This window comes from Crotalus tigris, unplaced genomic scaffold (genome assembly GCF_016545835.1).
Source record: "Crotalus tigris isolate CLP2741 ecotype Arizona unplaced genomic scaffold, ASM1654583v1 scf7180000022836.19586, whole genome shotgun sequence".
NCBI lineage: Eukaryota > Metazoa > Chordata > Lepidosauria > Squamata > Viperidae > Crotalus > Crotalus tigris.
Window position 1 is genome coordinate 1783 of NW_024099452.1, and position 17804 is coordinate 19586.

The 17804-nt window shown below is 45.7% G+C and overlaps 1 long non-coding RNA gene across 5 annotated transcripts; it reads left to right on the forward strand.

The window, feature by feature from the left end:
* Positions 1-731: 731 nt before the first annotated feature.
* Positions 732-10038, forward strand: LOC120297048. Of its 5 annotated transcripts, none has more exons than XR_005553669.1 (3): positions 732-793; positions 9008-9218; positions 9798-10038. It is a non-coding gene; the product is annotated as an uncharacterized LOC120297048 (long non-coding RNA). The 5 variants fall into 5 exon arrangements; XR_005553670.1 differs by lacking the exon at positions 732-793 and adding an exon at positions 1356-1393; XR_005553671.1 differs by lacking the exon at positions 732-793 and adding an exon at positions 5133-5161.
* Positions 10039-17804: the final 7766 nt, after the last annotated feature.

Below are 17804 nucleotides of genomic sequence, written 5' to 3' on the forward strand. Positions count from 1 at the left end.
AGGTGCTGCGGTAAAAGGACCTTTCCATCATGCCCGACTTCCGTCGCTTCGTTCTTAATCTTTCCCCCTACTTCCTTTCGGGTAGACCTCCTCAGCATGTCCGACTTCCTGTCCGCGCAAATTCGCCGTCCTCCAGGGTCGTTGAATTGCGACCTTTCCAATATGGCCGACTTCCGGTCCGTCCTTCTTAATCGTCCTTCCACTTCCTTTTTTTCGGGGACCTTCTGGGCAGGGCGGACTCCACGTCCGATCAACTAGGTAAGCCTTGAAAACCCCATTCAAAAGGCTTATTTCCCTTGGCGGCCGCAATACCCGTCCCATAGCATTTACCAGCGTAGGCCTTTTCCACGGCCTCAATGCCGCTATCGCTAAGGGAGGGAAAACAGTGCCATCCCGTGGCCAAGCCGGGTATAGCAGCCACCAAAAGAAATAAACCTTTGAAAATGGCAAAAGAGCCTCCCGTCGCCCTATTAATATTAATAAGAGGCTACTAATAAAGACGGGGGGAAAATAAATAGCCTTAAAATCCCATTTAAAAGCTTTATTTTTTTCGGCGACCGCAGTACCCGTTTTTGACCACAGGAGGGCACACTTTTCCGTCCCGTAGCATGACCATCGACGACGACGACGACGTTCCCAGTACGGCCGAGTTCCTGTCCATCCGCCGAGGCCGTCCCCAACTTCCTGTCCGTTCCCTGCTTTTTCCCGTGCTCTTTTCTGCACTACGGTGACGGAGCGCACGTCTACCGGCGAGGCCTCAGGAAGGAAAAAAGGAAGCCTGCTACTGCCTCAGGTGAGCCGAGCCATCCCCGCATTTCCTGATTCCAGAAAGATACCGGCTTTCTCTGTTACCTAGTTAGCGGGGAATCCCCACCTTCCCCCTCCCCCGCCTCCTCCCCGGCCACTCGTTTGGTCCTCTCCCCTAAGATGTCCGCCGGGCCGTTCCTGGCCTTTCGCCGCCGGTGTCTGTAAAAATGCGACCGAGAACCGGTGGCGGCGGCGGCGCCGGAGGTTGCGAGACCTGGTCTCTTTGCGCTCTTTCCCTTTCAGCTATAGGGGCTCAATTGGGAACGTAGAGACGAAGTTAGCTTGTTTTAACAACACACTTCGGGGTGGTTTACGCGAGCTCAGCCGCGGCTTCTTTTTAGCTCCTTTTTAGAGGCGGGGCCGGCGGGACACGCTCCATGCTTTTGGCGTCCGGATCGGGAAGGGGGTTCCGACCCGTCTCGGGGGTCTCCTCGAAGGCTGCCAAGCAAGGCAGCCGTTGAATGGTGTTTTCCCAGCGCCCGAGTCCCGGATGTAGAAGAACCAGTCGTATCGCGCTTCCCTGTGTTACACCTTAAGAGTTTGCTCCTAAAAGTGCACCCCGCTCGCCCCCTTCAAGCAAATCCAGGTGTTTTTATTCAAGAATAGTTTTGTTTGTCCTGCCCTGCTATTTCTTTAAGGAGATCGTACGTATGTAGGTTTGTATTTAGGTTTGATGTTTCTAAACTATATTTCTTAGAGATCCCTCTGTATTAATATAGACTCAATATCAAATCTCTATTTGAAATTGTGTGCATTTTTATTAAGAAACGATCAATGTAAAAATAAATGCAGTTTATTTTAAAAATGTGTATAACCTATCGTTCCCTTCTAGGTTTATCATTTAAAGGATGGATAAAAGGGATGAGACGTGAGAAGTCGCAACTAATGGCTTTTATTATTTTGGTCGCCGTCCATCTAACTTTGTAGACCTTCGTCCAAAACAAGTCAGGGTTAGGAAGGGTAGGAGATTTCTTCCTTTCCTCTCCAGGTTGCCGTAAACAGCCCACCCCCCGCCCAGAGGTAAGAGAAAGGTAAAGCAGGTCTCTCTGGGGGAAGCAGGAGACCCGGGTCTTTGCAGAGTCCGGCTTGCAATTTTGCTAACTTCCCCCAGTCACAACTGCATCGACTGATGTAGCGGCCAGGAGGAAGGGTGGGGACGCCTGCCAGATGAAAGCTTCAGCCTTTTTGGAAAAGGCAGTGGAGAAAGGAGGTCACGCTCCCTGGATTTCCAGCCTAGAGCCTCCGCCGGATGGGTGACCCCCCACCCCTTGCTGTGGCTGTTAAGAAGGAACAGGGGGGAAACAGGTAAGTTGTCCTTGAGGATTCCCCCCCCCCCTTTTTTGCCACTTTCAGTGAGGTTAAGGCTTTTCCTTTTAAAGAGACACGGATGGAAATGGAGTAAGGTTGGGAGCCCAGTAAAAACCCCAAGAGGAAGCGGGAAACAGGGTGGGAGGTTGCGATGGCCACCGCTCCTCTCAATATTGCAGTTTTTGGTGGGAAATAGCGGGAGGGACCTCTCCAAGGGCCTTCCCGCTAGCAGAGCTTGGCAGTCTACCGGAAAGGGCCTTTTCTGGCACACCAGGCAGGCCGTGCGACAGCATCTTTGGGTGATCCTCACGGGCCCCGCTTTCCGGGTATTTAGGGACAAGGTAAGAACGCATCTCTTTGGCCGAGCTTTTGATTTCTGAGCAATCCTCTGGTGTAATTTTAAGAGCGATTTCAATTGCGTTAATGTGGTTTGTAGATTACAGCGTTAGCGTTTTATGAAGCACTTTGATGGCAGAAGAAACAAAAATCGCCAACAAACTCGGAGTGCTTGGGTATTGTTAGGAGGGCACTGACTTTTCTAGGCTACCTTATCTATGTTTCCTAGTAAAATACATGGGAAAATCCCATTGGAGGAAAATTCCACTTAGGGTTAGGGTTACGTCACCGTGAACTCCTAGAGCAGAATGGAAATCGCCAACAAACTCGGAGTGCTTGGGTATGGTTAGGAGGGCACTGACTTTTCTAGGCTGCCCTATCTATGTTTCCTGGTAAAATAAATGGAAAAATCCCATTGGAGGAAAATTCCACTTAGGGTTAGGGTTACGTCACCTGAATCCTAGAGCAAAATGGACATCGCCAACAAACTCAGAGTGCTTGGGTATGGTTAGGAGGGCACTGACTTTTCTAGGCTGCCCTTGTATGTTTCCTGGTAAAATACATGGGAAAATCCCATTGGAGGAAAATTCCACTTAGGGTTAGGGTTACGTCACCGTGAACTCCTAGAGCAAAATGGACATCGCCAACAAACTCGGAGTGCTGGGTATGGTTAGGAGTGCACTGACTTTTCTAGGCTGCCCTATGTATGTTTCCTGGTAAAATACATGGGAAAATCCCATTGGAGGAAAATTCCACTTAGGGTTAGGGTTACGTCACCGTGAACTCCTAGAGCAAAATGGACATCGCAACAAACTCGGGGAGTGCTTGGGTATGGTTAGGAGGGCACTGACTTTTCTAGGCTGCCCTATCTATGTTTCCTGGTAAAATACATGGGAAAATCCCATTGGAGGAAAATTCCACTTAGGGTTAGGGTTACGTCACCATGAACTCCTAGAGCAAAATGGACATCGCCAACAAACTCGGAGTGCTTGGGTATGGTTAGGAGGGCACTGACTTTTCTAGGCTGCCCTATCTATGTTTCCTGGTAAAATACATGGGAAAATCCCATTGGAGGAAAATTCCACTTAGGGTTAGGGTTACGTCACCGTGAACTCCTAGAGCAAAATGGACATCGCCAACAAACTAGGAGTGCTTGCGTATGGTTAAGAGGGCACTGACTTTTCTAGGCTGCCCTATGTATGTTTCCTGGTAAAATACATGGGAAAATCCCATTGGAGGAAAATTCTGTCAGAATACAGCTGGAAGGGACCTTGGAGGTCTTCTAGTCCAGCCGCCTGCTGAAGCAGGAGACCACACGTGGAATTTTCCTCCAATGGGCCCTATTAATAAGGTGTTAATACCGTTAATAAAGATAGAGAGTACCGTCATTTTAAAATGCCATTAAAAAGGTTTATTTCTTTTGTTGTTGTTGTTAATTGCGAAGTCGTGTCTGACCCATCGCGACCGCGTGGACCATGTTCCTCCAGGTCTTCCTGTCCTCTACCCTTCTTCTGGAGTCCATTTAAGTTCACACCTACTGCTTCAGTGACTCCATCCAACCACCTCATTCTCTGTCGTCCCCTTCTTCTATTGCCCTCAATCTTTCCCAGCATTAGGCGCTTCTCCAGTGAGTCCTTCCTTCTCATTAGGTGGCCAAAGTATTTGAGTTTCAACTTCAGGATCTGGCCTTCTAAAGAGCAGTCGGGGTTGATCTCTTCTAGGACTGACCGGTTTGAACGCCTTGCAGTCCAAGGGACTCGCAAGAGTCTTCTCCAACACCATAGTTCGAAGGCCTCAATTCTTTGGCGCTCAGCCTTTCTTATGGTCCAACTTTCACGGCCATACATTGCAACTGGGCAGACCATGGCCTGGACTATACGCACTTTTCTTGGCAGGGTGATGTCTCTGCTTTTTAGTACGCTGTCTAGATTTGCCATAGCTTTCCTTCCCAGGAGCAAGCGTCTTTTAATTTCTTGGCTGCAGTCCCCATCTGAGGTGATCTTGGAGCCCAGAAAAATAAAATCTGTCACCACCTCCATTTCTTCCCCATCTATTTGCCAGGAATTGAGTGGGCCGGATGCCATGATTTTGGTTTTCTTAATGTTGAGTTTCAAGCCAACGTTTGCACTCTCCTTCTTCACCCGCATCAAGAGGCTCCTTAGTTCCTCTTCACTTTCTGCCCTTAGAGTGGTATCATCTGCATATCTTAGGTTGTTGATATTTCTCCCGGCAATCTTAATTCCAACTTTTGTTTCATCTAGCCCTGCCTTTCTCATGATGTGCTCTGCATATAAGTTAAATAGGCAGGGCGACAGTATACAGCCTTGCCGGACTCCTTTTCCAATTTTGAACCCATCCGTGGTTCCGTGTCCAGTTCTCACTGTTGCTTCTTGACCCGCATATAGGTTTCTCAAGAGACAAATAAGATGGTCTGGTATTCCCATCTCTTTAAGAACTTGCCACAATTTGTTGTGATCCACACAATGAAAGGCTTTAGCATAGTCAATGAAGCAGAAGTAGATGTTTTTCTGGAACTCCCTAGCTTTCTCCATGATCCAGTCGTATCGCGCTTCCCTGTGTTACACCTTAAGAGGTTGCTCCTAAAAGTGCACCCCGCTCGCCCCCTTCAAGCAAACCCAGATGTTTTTATTCAAGAATAGTTTTGTTTGTCCTGCCCTTCTTTTTCTTTAAGGAGATCGTACGTATGTAGGTTTGTATTTGGGCTTGGTGTTTCTAAACTATATTTCTTAGAGATACCTATGTATTAATATAAGCGCAATATCAAATATCTATTTGAAATATTGTGTATTTTTATTACGAAACGATCAATATAAAAATAAATGTAGTTTATTTTGAAAAAGTATATAACCTATCATTCCCTTATAGGTTTATCATTTAAAGGATGGATAAAAGGGATGAGACGTGAGAAGTTGCAACTAATGGCATTTATTAATTTGTTCGCCGTCCATCTAACTTGGTAGGCCTTCGTCTATTACTAAGGTGTTAATACCGTTAATAAAGATAGAGAATACGGTCATTTTAAAATGCCATTAAAAAGGTTTATTTCTTTGGGTGGCCGCAACACCCATTTTTGACCCCAGGAGGGCACAGTTTTCTGTCCCATAGCTTTGGCTTGGAGTCCATCCTAGGCCTTTTTAATGGCCTCCATCCTATAGCTAAGGCAGGGGTAAGGCAACCTTGGCTCTTTGATGACTGGTGGACTTCAACTCCCAGAATTCCTGAGCCAGCCCTGCTAAGGGACGGAAAACTGGTCAAATCAGATACTGCGGCCAGAAAAATAAATAAACCTCTTTAAGATGATTATTCTTGATTATTAAAACCTTCTTAATATGAATAAGCCACAATAGGCCTTAACTCGGTTTAAGATTGGAACCAGGATTTCTTCTGCGCCCGTGTGGCACCGACCGGGCCCCCCCGTCGCCACGTTAATATTAATCATAAGGCGTTAAGAATAAAAATAGAGAAGAGTAAGCTTCAAATGCTATTCAAAAGTATTTATTTCTTTGGGCGGCAGCAGTACCCGTTTTTGACCACAGGAGGGCAGTGTTTCCCGTCCCATAGCCTTACCAGGGAGGCCGTCGTAGGCCACTTGCCCAGGATCGGGACACCGAGAAGCTAAGCCCCAAAGCGCAGAGCGTCAGCCAAAGGGTCGCCACTCTATGCTCCTCCGAAAGGGACGGGCCGCTTCCCTCGACCTTCTGCGCGTGTCCGCCGGCTGGTTCTTGACGAGTAATCTGCGAGAGGCCCTCTCTGGACGGCGGGCTTCCTGTCCGTCGGTATCGGCCGTCCCCCAGGTGCTGCGGTAAAAGGACCTTTCCATCATGTCCGACTTCCGTCGCTTCGTTCTTAATCTTTCCCCCTACTTCCTTTCGGGTAGACCTCCTCAGCATGTCCGACTTCCTGTCCGCGCAAATTCGCCGTCCTCCAGGGTCGTTGAATTGCGACCTTCCCAATATGGCCGACTTCCGGTCCGTCCTTCTTAATCGTCCTTCCACTTCCTTTTTTTCGGGGACCTTCTGGGCAGGGCGGACTCCACGTCCGATCAACGAGGTAAGCCTTGAAAACCCCATTCAAAAGGCTTATTTCCCTTGTCCTGCCCTGCTATTTCTTTAAGGAGATCGTACGTATGTAGGTTTGTATTTAGGTTTGATGTTTCTAAACTATATTTCTTAGAGATCCCTCTGTATTAATATAGGCGCAATATCACATCTCTATTTGAAATTGTGTGCATTTTTATTAAGAAACGATCAATATAAAAATAAATGCAGTTTATTTTGAAAATGTGTATAACCTATCGTTCCCTTCTAGGTTTATCATTTAAAGGATGGATAAAAGGGATGAGACGTGAGAAGTCGCAACTAATGAATGGCTTTTATTATTTTGTTCGCCGTCCATCTAACTTTGTAGACCTTTGTCCAAAACAAGTCAGGGTTAGGAAGGGTAGGAGATTTCTTCCTTTCCTCTCCAGGTTGCCGTAAACAGCCCACCCACCGCCCAGAGGTAAGAGAAAGGTAAAGCAGGTCTCTCTGGGGGAAGCAGGAGACCCGGGTCTTTGCAGAGTCCGGCTTGCAATTTTGCTAACTTCCCCCAGTCACAGCTGCATCGACTGATGTAGCGGCCAGGAGGAAGGGTGGGGAGGAAGGGTGGGGACGCCTGCCGGATGAAAGCTTCAGCCTTTTTGGAAAAGGCAGTGGAGAAAGGAGGTCACGCTCCCTCTGCCAAATGGGTGACCCCCCCCTTTCTGTGGCTGTTAAGAAGGAACGGGGGGGGGGGGAAACAGATAAGTTGTTCTTGAGGATTTTTCCCCCCCTTTTTTGCCAGCTTCAGTGAGATTAAGGCTTTTCCTTTTAAAAAGACAGGGATGGAACTGGAGGAAGGTTGGGAGCCCAGTAAAAACCGCAAGAGGCAGTGGGAAACACGGTGGGAGGTTGCGATTACCCCCGCTCCTCTAAATATTGCAGTTTTGGTGGGAAATAGCAGGAGGTAGGATTCCTCTCTTAGGAAAGCTCAGGTCTTTCAGATACCTTGCTGGTCCCCACACACCCCATTTAATCCATTTTCTTGCTGCAGAGAGAGATTCTGTTAAGTTCTAGCTGGAACTCCACGTCTCTTATTCTGTTGGTAGCTGCTTTGCTTAGGTTGGGTGTAGCCTAGGGATATTTAAAAACAGTGAGGAAAGTCCACAGGAGCCCCCCTTATGCTCCCATCGCCTGTTTCCTGGGAGAGGGGAAGTTATTTATTGAGACTAAAGCGGTCAAGCCCTCTGGGAAGAATTGAGTCCTACGGTTAAAGAAGGAATAGCAGTCACAAAAGGAAATAAATCCTTTTAATATGATTTTAAGATTATTATTATTGATCTATTGAAGTTATTGAATGGTATTAAGGGTCAAAAAACAGTGCCATCCTGTGATTGAAGCAGGTAGAGGAGCCATTAAAAAACTTTTCAATAGAGGAGAATAAATAAAGGTCAAAAGTGAAAATATGTCTATAATAATGTATAATAATATGAATTATTCTTAGTAAGAAGTAGAACATGTAGGAAGAAAAATGTAAATAAGAAATAATGGGGCTATAAGGACAAATATTCTAAAGAAGAATAAGGGGGAAATGTAAATATTAGATTACCGTTACGTAATTGCTGTAAAAAAAAGGAGTATATATTGTATGTGTATGTGTGTTATATTTTGCTTTGTTCTGTTTTGTTGGTTAAAAATAAAAATTAAAAAAAACCTTTTCAATGGCATTTTAAGGTTATTCTTTATTATTAAAACCTTATTAATATTAATAGGGCATCATAGTCCTCCTTAACTAGATTTAAGGCTTTTGAAGCAGATTTCTTCTTCCGCGCCTGCGTTGCAGCAAACGGGCCTCCCCTGGCCCTATTAATAAGGTGTTAATACTGTTAATAAAGATAGAGAATTTAAAATGCCATTAAAAAGGTTTATTTCTTTTGGTGGCCACAATACCCGTTTTTGACCAGAAGAGGGCACACTTTCCCGTCTCATAGCTTTAGCTTGGAGTCCATGGTAGGCTTTTTTTAATGGCCTCCATCCTATAGCCAAGGGACAGAAAACTCTGTCAAATCAGATACTGCAGCCACAAAAATAAATAAACCTCTTTAATGGCGTTTTAAGATGATGATTATTCTTTATTATTAAAACCTTATTAATATTAATAAGCCATGATAGGCTCATTCCCCTTCCCTGCTACACTTGACTTGCAATCACGGTCTACAGGCCATGTGGCAAAGTACCACAAGTGGTACACATACCACTGGTTGAAAAGCCCTGCTCTATAATTATCAATATCAAGGCTTCTAATAATACAGATGCAAAAGAATAACCTCAAAATCCCGACTGTTCTGTTCCCTGAACCTGTCTTGCCCTCTCCGGCTGTAAAACGGGGCCCAGGGGCCCTTTTACAAATGCAAATGGGGCAACTAAGCCTGAGAAAGAATCCCTGAAATTTATGTTTCCAACATATGAACTGTATCTCTATGTTCCCAATTTGGCCTCTTGTTTTTCTCCCTCTGAAGTGGAAAGGGCACAAAGAGACCCAGCCTCCTAGTCTCTCGTACCGGCATCCAGCCGCCTGCTTAGGGACAGGAAGTCGGCCATGCCGAGAAGGTCGTTCTGAATGGAAGTGGAAGGACGGCCACAGAAACGGACAGGAAGTTGGCCATCCCGGGGAGGTCGGTGTGTAAGACAGTGGAGGACTACTGCGCATGTGTGACTGGAAGTTGGCAGGTAAGGTTGATTTCCTTGTGTGGCTGCTATTCCTGCCTAAGGCTGCGTTCTGATGACTTTGCCCCTAAAATAACAACATAGTCTTTCATATCTTGGGAAAGCCTGACTTTTTTGCCCTCTTTTGGGCAAGGAAAGAGTAGGGCCTCAGGTTTTTAAGAAGAGACTTGACAACCATTTGTCTGAAGTGGTACTATAGGCTTTCCTGCTGGACTACAAGACCTTCCAACTCTATTGTTGTTATTGTTGATCTCCCAAAGCAATTGCTCACTGTATTTTCTTCTACTGTTTAGAAGGAAAAACATAACAGAAAGGAGAAACTATTCTCCTTTTAGCCGTTGTTTTGTGGTTAATTCAGGGTTCGGGGGAAATTTGACCGGCTCCTCTGGTTCAAGCCTGTGCTCCAGCTCAAAATATGGAGTTGTGTTGTTTTGAGAAGGCTGTGCCAATAGCAACTGGGAGGTCTTGTGGCAGGATTTGATTCTCTTCACCCCAAGACCAGCTGGTAAAAGCAGGAAATTAAACCGATCAAGAATTCTGGTGATTTGTTATGATTCCTACAACTCAGTGCTTTTTTCTTAGGCCCTAGGAGTAGGTAACCCAAAACACTCGAAGAGCCACTTGGACCCATTTACAACCGAAAACATCTTTTATGACTCATGGACTTCTACTCTCAGAATTCCTGAGTCAGCATAGCTGGGCTAGCTAGCTCTCTCCTGCCCTTCCTGCTTCCTGCAGAGACGCAGCAAAAGGAGGAGTGCCATCCAGTAAGCTTTTTAGCTCGTCGGAGAACACTGTGAGTCCACTCTCTTTTTTACACACACACACACACACACAGAGAGAGAGAGAGAGAGAGAGAGAGAGAGAGAGAGAGAGAGAGGAGGGGGGAAGCACAAGTGCCTCTCTCTCTGTCTGCAGAGGAGGCTGGGAGCCGCAGGGGAAGGCTCAAAGAGCCATATGCGGCTCCAGAGCCGCAGGTTGCTGACTCCTAGGGGCACTCAGAGTACACCTTTGATAAAGGAATATACATAATAAGCAAACACGTATAAAACTGAGTTTAGTCAAAGCAGCAAAGTCTGCCCTCTTGTGGCCAGTGTGTGCTGTAACGTTTAGCAAAGAAGCCCTGAAGTGGCTTATTTTTATTCTTTCATTTCCTTCCTTTGATGGAAGCTCAAAGCAGCCACAGAAGAGGCTGCTGGGAATACAAAAGATAATTGCAGAAGCTAAAATTTCATTTCTAATAGGGCACCGAGGAGGGCAAAACAGGGAATGCTGCCCTCCTGTAGCCAGGTAAGTCCATGGCATTTTTTCCCCAAGGTACAGCAGAAAAGGTTACTGGACAGATTCAATATAGATTGGGTGTCAAATTCAATTTCACTGAGGGCCGCATCAGCATTGCAGTTGCTGGGGGGGGGCTGGGTGGGTGTGGCCAGAGTGGGTGTGGCCTACTGGGTGGGCGTGCCCAATTCTACACCAGTCGCGTCAAGGGTGCCTGTGGGGGTCTGGGCAGGACTGGGACAGATCTGAGGGTCTCTGGCAGAAGGGGGTGGGACGGGGGCAAGTGCCAAGGCATGGTCCACTGGGGCAAGTACCAAGATGGCCACCACAAAATGGTACATTGGCTCCCAGCCGGCTGGGGCCAAGACAGCGGGCTCCCTCACTGTTTCCAGGATGGCTTCGTGGGCCACATGAAACCACTGTGCGGGCCGCATCCGGCCCCTGGGCATTGTGTTTGACATGTCTGATATAGATGATTAATAGGTGAGATAGATAATGAGAGAGGGAGAGAGAGAAATCTAAAACATTTGTTATATAAAGCACAAAAAACTTCATTGGAAGTTTATTTTGGTAGAACCCCCACATCCTTACAAAAGATGATCCTCGGTGATTTCGGCACAGGGCAGGAGCACAAGGTGCCTAACAGGTCCAAGCTCCTGACCGCAGGATCCCAAATATATTCATATTCATATTAGTAAAGTTGGAAGGGACCTTGGAGGTCATCTAGTCCAACCCCCTGCTCAGGCAGGAAACCCTACACCCTTTCGGAAAAGTGGCTGTCCAGTCTCTTCTTAAAAACTTCCAGTGTTGGAGCATTTACTGCTTCTGGAGGCAAGCTGTTCCACTGATTAATTGTTCTCACTGTCAGGAAGTTTCTCCTTAGTTCTAGTTTGCTTCTCTCCTTGATTAGTTTCAACCCGTTGCTTCTTGTCCTGCCTTCAGGTGCTTTGGAAAATAGCTTAATTCCCTCTTCTTTATGGCAGCCACTGAGATATTGGAATACTGCTATCATGTCCCACCTTGTCCTTCTCTTCGTTAAACTAGACATACCCAATTCTAGCAACCGTTCCTTATATGTTTTAGCCTCCAGTCCCCTAATCATCTTTGTTGCTCTTCTCTGTACGCTTTCTAGAGTCTCAACATCTTTTTTACATCGTGGTGACCAAAACTGGATGCAGTATTCCAAGTGTGGCCTTACCAAGGCATTGAAGATTGGTATTAATACTTCACGTGATCTTGATTCTATCCCTCTGTTAATGCAGCCTAGCACTGTGTTGGCCTTTTTGGCAGCTGCAGCACACTGCTGGCTCATATTTAGGTGATTATCTACTAGGACTCCGAGGTCCCTCTCACAGTTACTACTATTGAGCATGGTGCCACTTATGCTGTACTTGTGCATTTGGTTTTTCTTGCCTAAATGTAGAATCTTGCTTTTTTCACCATTGAATTTCATTTTGTTAGTTAGTGCCCAGTGTTCAAGTCTTTCCAGATCCTTCTGTATCTTAAGCCTGTCTTCTGGAGTGTTGGCTATTCCTGCCAGCTTGGTGTCGTCTGCAAATTTGATGAGTTCCCCATCTATCCCTTCATCCAAATCGTTGATGAAGATGTTGAAGAGTAATGGGCCCAGAACAGAGCCCTGGGGCACCCCACTACACACTTCCCTCCATATAGATGCAGTTCCATTGAGGACCACTCGCTGAGTACGGCCGGTCAGCCAGCTACGGATCCATCTGGTGGTGGTTCTGTCTACCCCACATTTTTCTATCTTGTCAAGTAGTAGGTTGTGATCTACTTTATCATATGCCTTACTGAAGTCCAAGTAAATTATGTCCACAGCATTCCTCTGATCCACTAATTTTGTCACTTGGTCAAAGAATGCAATAAGATTTGTCTGGCATGATCTATTTTTGACAAACCCATGTTGGCTTTTAGTAATGACTTTGTTGCCTCTAGGTGTTCGTTGATTCGTTGTTTGATTATCTTTTCCAGGATCTTCCCAGGTATTGAGGTCAGGCTGATAGGTCTGTAATTTCCTGGATCCATTTTTTTTCCTTTTTTGAGGATGGGAACGACATCAGCTCTTTTCCAGTCCTCTGGTAGTTCCCCTGTGTTCCAGGATCTTTGAAAAATATAGTTCAGTGGCTCCGATATCACATATGCCAGTTCCTTGAGAACTCTGGGATGTAATCCATCTGGTCCTGGCGATTTGAACTCATCTAGGCTGGACAGGTGCTCACTAACCATTTTCTTGCCTATCTTAATTTGTGTTTCTGTTTTGTTTTTTATGGCACTATTTTTGAAAGGTTGGTCTGTTTTTTCCCTTTGTGTAAAGACAGATGCAAAAAATGAGTTAAATAGTTCTGCTTTCTCCCTGTTGCTTGTCACCTTCTTGCCACTTCCACCCACTAATGGACCACTCATTTCCTTCACTTTTTTCTTGTTTTTTAATGTTGAAAGAAGCTTTTTTTGTTATTTTAGACTTTGGTCGCAAGCCTTAGTTCATTTTGAGCCTTGGCTTTCTTCACTTCATCTTTGCAGGCTCGGGCTATTTGCTGATATTCTGACTTAGTTATGTTCCCCTCTTTCCACTTTCTATACTTGTCCTTTTTATCTTTCAATTTGTCAGAGAGTTCTTTATGCAGCCATGCTGGTTTCTTTTGGGAGCTGTTGTTTTCCTCTTTGTTGGTATTGTGCTAGACTGTGCTTTTATTATCTCATTTTTCAAAATTTCCCAAGCTTCTTGAGTTGTTTTCCCCTTGAGGATTCTCATCCATGGAATCCTTCCCAAGCCCTCTCTAAGTTTATTGAAATTAACTCTCTTGAAGTCCAAGACTCTAGTTTGACTGTGTTCTATTGCTTGTGCTTCTATAATGTTGAATTCTAATATAATGTTGAATTCTAATATTGCATGATCACTTCCTCCCAGGGTTCCTATGGCTTCAACACCGTCTATCATTTCATCTCTGTTAGTGAGAATTAGATCCAAAATGGCTAATCCCCTAGTTCCCTTCTCTACTTTTTGGGAGACAAAGTTGTCTGCTAGGTTTGCCAGGAACCTGTTTGATCTTCCACTTGGTGCGGAGTTTGTCTCCCAGTTGATGTCAGGGTAGTTAAAGTCCCCCATTACTATTGTGATGTGCTTCCTACATACCTTAGTTAGCTGACTAGCAAAAAGTTCATCTATTTCCTCTGTTTGGTTGGGTGGTCTGTAGTATACACCTATGGCAATGTCATTTCCCCTCCCTTTTATATTGACCCAAATGCATTCAAGACAGTTTTTATCATTGTTGTGCTCTATTTCTGTGGAGATGTAGTTATTTCTTATATAGAGAGCAACTCCACCTCCTCTTTTATTTGGTCTGTTTCTTTTAAATAATTTAAATCCCTCTAGCTGTGTGTTCCATGTGTGGGTTTCATCCCACCATGTTTCCGTAATGGCAACAATATCGTATCTGCCCTCATTAACCTGAATTTCTAGTTCACCCTGTTTGCTGTTCATACTCTGTGCATTGGTGTATAAACATTTGAGTCCTTTGTGGGTGGCCCTGTGTTTCCTTTCTACATAACCTGTGTGGTGCCTGAGTTCCCCTATTGTCTTACCACCTATTTGGTTAGTGCACTTTATGTGGCACTCGCTATTAGAGGCTTCATTTTGCTTGATAGCAAGGTTGATATTCTTGTCCACACACACATCTATGCTACATGCACTGATAGCCCTATAGTTTTTAAATTGCCGGGGACAGGGTTGTTCCGTGTCAATTAACTCCCTGTCCCCGCTGTTTAGTTTAAATTTCCCTCCAGAAAATCTGTGAATTTATAGCCGAGTAACTCAGTCCCTTTTTTTGATGGATGCAAACCATCTCTTTTGTACATCTTTTGATTGGACCAGCTACTGACATCGTGACTAATATATCCAAAGCCTTCCCCTTTACACCACTCCTTTAGCCACATATTGAATTGTGCTATGCGCTGGCCTTTTCCGTTTTGCTCCTTATACACTGGTAAGACCTCTGAGAAAGTAAGCCTACAGCCTATTCTGCTAAGTTCCTTCCCCAAGCTCTGGAAATCATTCTGCACAGAGAGTACATCTTTTTGGGATAGATCATTAGTGCCAAGATGTACAATAGCCTCCACATCCAAGTCCTTGCTGCCATTCTTGATTATTTTAGAAATACGCTTCTTGTCCCTACTGGCAGTAGCACCTGGAAGACACCTGACCTCTTTCAAAGCCTCTGTGTCCTTCCCTAAATTTACATCCCTTATAATTGAATCACCTACCAGAAGGTAGCTTCTCTTTTTGGGAGCCTTTCTATTCTTGCATGACTGATGTGCAATACCTGATTCACACTTCTCCCTGTCAAAATCTAGTTCTTCATCTCGGACCACAATCCCCTGCTTATTTGAGTTATCTTCACAAATACCTTTACCAGTCTCCTTAATGTCCCTATTAAGGTCAGCAAGGGCACTGTAGCTGTTGTGCAGGGACACAGCGAAAGCTTTGTGTTTATGGTTCACAGCTCTCACCCTGCCAGATCCCACGGTTGTCCACACTGCCCTTCTCCTGCAGGATCTTTGTGGTAAAGGGGGCTGATAGCATGGGGGCTTACTAGAGTAGAGGGGCTGAACTGGACACCTAATTTCTGCCCGAAGAACACGGATTACAGACCCTAGGTAAATGATCTGTCCTTGTAGGCTAGTGATTTGTTTACAGATAGGACAGTTTCCAAGTTTGAAAAGGGTACTGCGAAAGACAGCTGCAAAGCAAGTGTTGCACTGAACTAAGCCAGACATCTTAGATACAAGGGATGTCACACACACTTGCCCTGAATGTACTGCTACTGTTTGTGATTTTTAGTTATATAATTATATAATTCGCGCACCATTAGGCGCGCGGGCCGCTACTTTCCTGGTGGATTCTCCCAAAACTTACAGATTAAGCAGCAGCTGAGGCAATGCAGCACGTTCCAGCAGCCCGACCGGAATTGAAATGGGGTTTAAATAGAGTATAATACACTATAAGTATAATGTATTATACTCTATTTAAACCCCATTTCAATTCCGGTCGGGCTGCTGGAACGTATAGTGAAGGAAGACTCAAAAAATACTTTATTGTTCTGCATCATATCTTCCAAGCGTTACCCAGTTGCAACAGTTTGTACAACAATTCAAAACATAATACAGTCTTACAGATAAAATACATAAAAGCATAATCCAATATTTTAAGGATAAAAAGTCACACAAAAATTACAAAAGCAATGATAAAATACCATGGGTTAAATAGTTCACTAATTTAAAATGACATTTTTGACAAAAGGTGAGGTGTAAAAGGAACCATAGTTGTCATCAAAAGATTTTTCTCAGAAGAAAGAAAACACAACTTCAGTGTTCAAATACATAAATATCACAACAGGTATCTCTTGGTGAAGAGATGGTGATAAGAAAGAATACATAAAAACAGGTAAAAGATAAAACTTGTCTACCATAAGCATCACAACTACTTAACAACAGTAAATCAGGAGTAAAACTCAGTTGTATTACAAAAAATAAATGTCAAACAGAAATTTCAGGAACAAAAAGACAAATGTGTGTGACAAAAGAAATCAAAATTCTTGAGGTGACCGCCATACTGTGTGTCATGTTTAATATTTATCAGTCAAAACATAACTTACACATTTTAAACAACAGCCGTGGATAAAATTATTCCAAATAGAAATCTTTTATCAATCACTGGCCACACCAGACATTAACAAGAGCGGTTGAGGTTTTCTGTCTGGTTCTAAGAACCATGGCTGTGGCTAAATTTATGCCAGGCAGAAAACTATAAAATCTATTATCAATCACCGGCACACCCAGCGTTAAAAAGGGCCATTGAGATGCTTTCTGGTTCTAAGAACGACCATCGTGCCTAAATTAAGCCAGGCAAGAAATCTACTCAGGGTTTCAATGGCCACATCTAGAATTTAAAAGGGTCACACAGATTTATTTTCCCAGTTCAAGGACATAATGTTTCACTCTAGCAAAAAACTAGTTATTAATTTGTAGAGATGGCAATACCTCGTATTAAAGTGTGTCACCAGGTTTACTTTTGGTTGCAAGAGATCTGGCTGCAGCTGACATTATTTCTCAGGGTATGAAGTTGGGAGGGAAGCGATTCAAAAGGATTCCCTTCCAGTTTGAGACTCAGCTAGGGCACCGGAGGAGGCTTGTAGTTGAGCGCTGTTGACTCCTCCAGTGTGACTCGCCCTGGCTGCTCACTCAGGTACTGAAAGGGTCTCCCTCCCAGGGTGGGTCTCACAGAGTGTGTGCTCAGAGGCTGGACGAGCCTGGGAGCGTCTGGCTGCCTACTCATTCAGTGTGAGTTTCACAGAATAGTAACTCAGGGGCTGGAAGACCCCTGTCAGGAGTGCCTTGGCATCACCTCTGAGTCAGGATGGCCTCAGCAGCAGTGCAGCCTTTTGCCCAAGAAATGCAGCCCATCAACTCACCCGTGCCCATTTACAGCCAGCTTTCCTCCTCCGCTGCCCTCCCGCAGCCATTCTCCACGGCCAGTGGGCCCTTGGCCCTCTGCCTGTCGCCCTTCGGCCCGGCCAATTCACCCAGATACCGTTTGTCCTGGGTCTTTGTCTGTACAGGACAAATAGCCCACAGCCAGCTGGGTGGCAGGCAGGAGCCATGGTGCTGCGGGGGCAGCGTGCAATGAGCAATCCCAGGGGCTGGGGAGGGCAGTTGTGATGCAAGATTTTTTAAAGTGCTGTGGCTGCTCTGCATGTTTTGGGGCCTTGCAGCTCTGACCCCAGAATCGGAAGGAGGGGGACTGGCAGCAGAAGTAGCAACCACCGGGGCCACTGGGGGGAGCAGTCAGACAAGAGTGTGTTGGGGAACGAGGGAGGGAGGGAGGGGCACCTCAAGGGGACTTCACAAAGACAGCTTGACTCGCAACTCAAACGAAAGAGAGGAGGAGGAGAAAGGCCGGAGCAGCTTCTGCCACAGCCAGGGAGGCGGGTTAGGGGGGCACACAGGCAAACAGCAAGGCCAGCTTGGCTTCTACCCACCCTTCCCTCCCACGACGGGTCACAGTTCCAACCCCCAAGCCCATGCCATTTGCCCTCCCTTCCCTCCCACGACGGCGCACGCAGTCCCATCAGCCCCAGCCCTTGCCATTTGCCCTCCCTTCCCTCCCACGACGGCGCACCAAGTCCCATCAGCCCCAGCCCTTCCCATTTGCCCTCCCTTCCCTCCCACGACGGCGCACGCAGTCCCATCAGCCCCAGCCCTTCCCATTTGCCCTCCCTTCCCTCCCACGACGGCGCA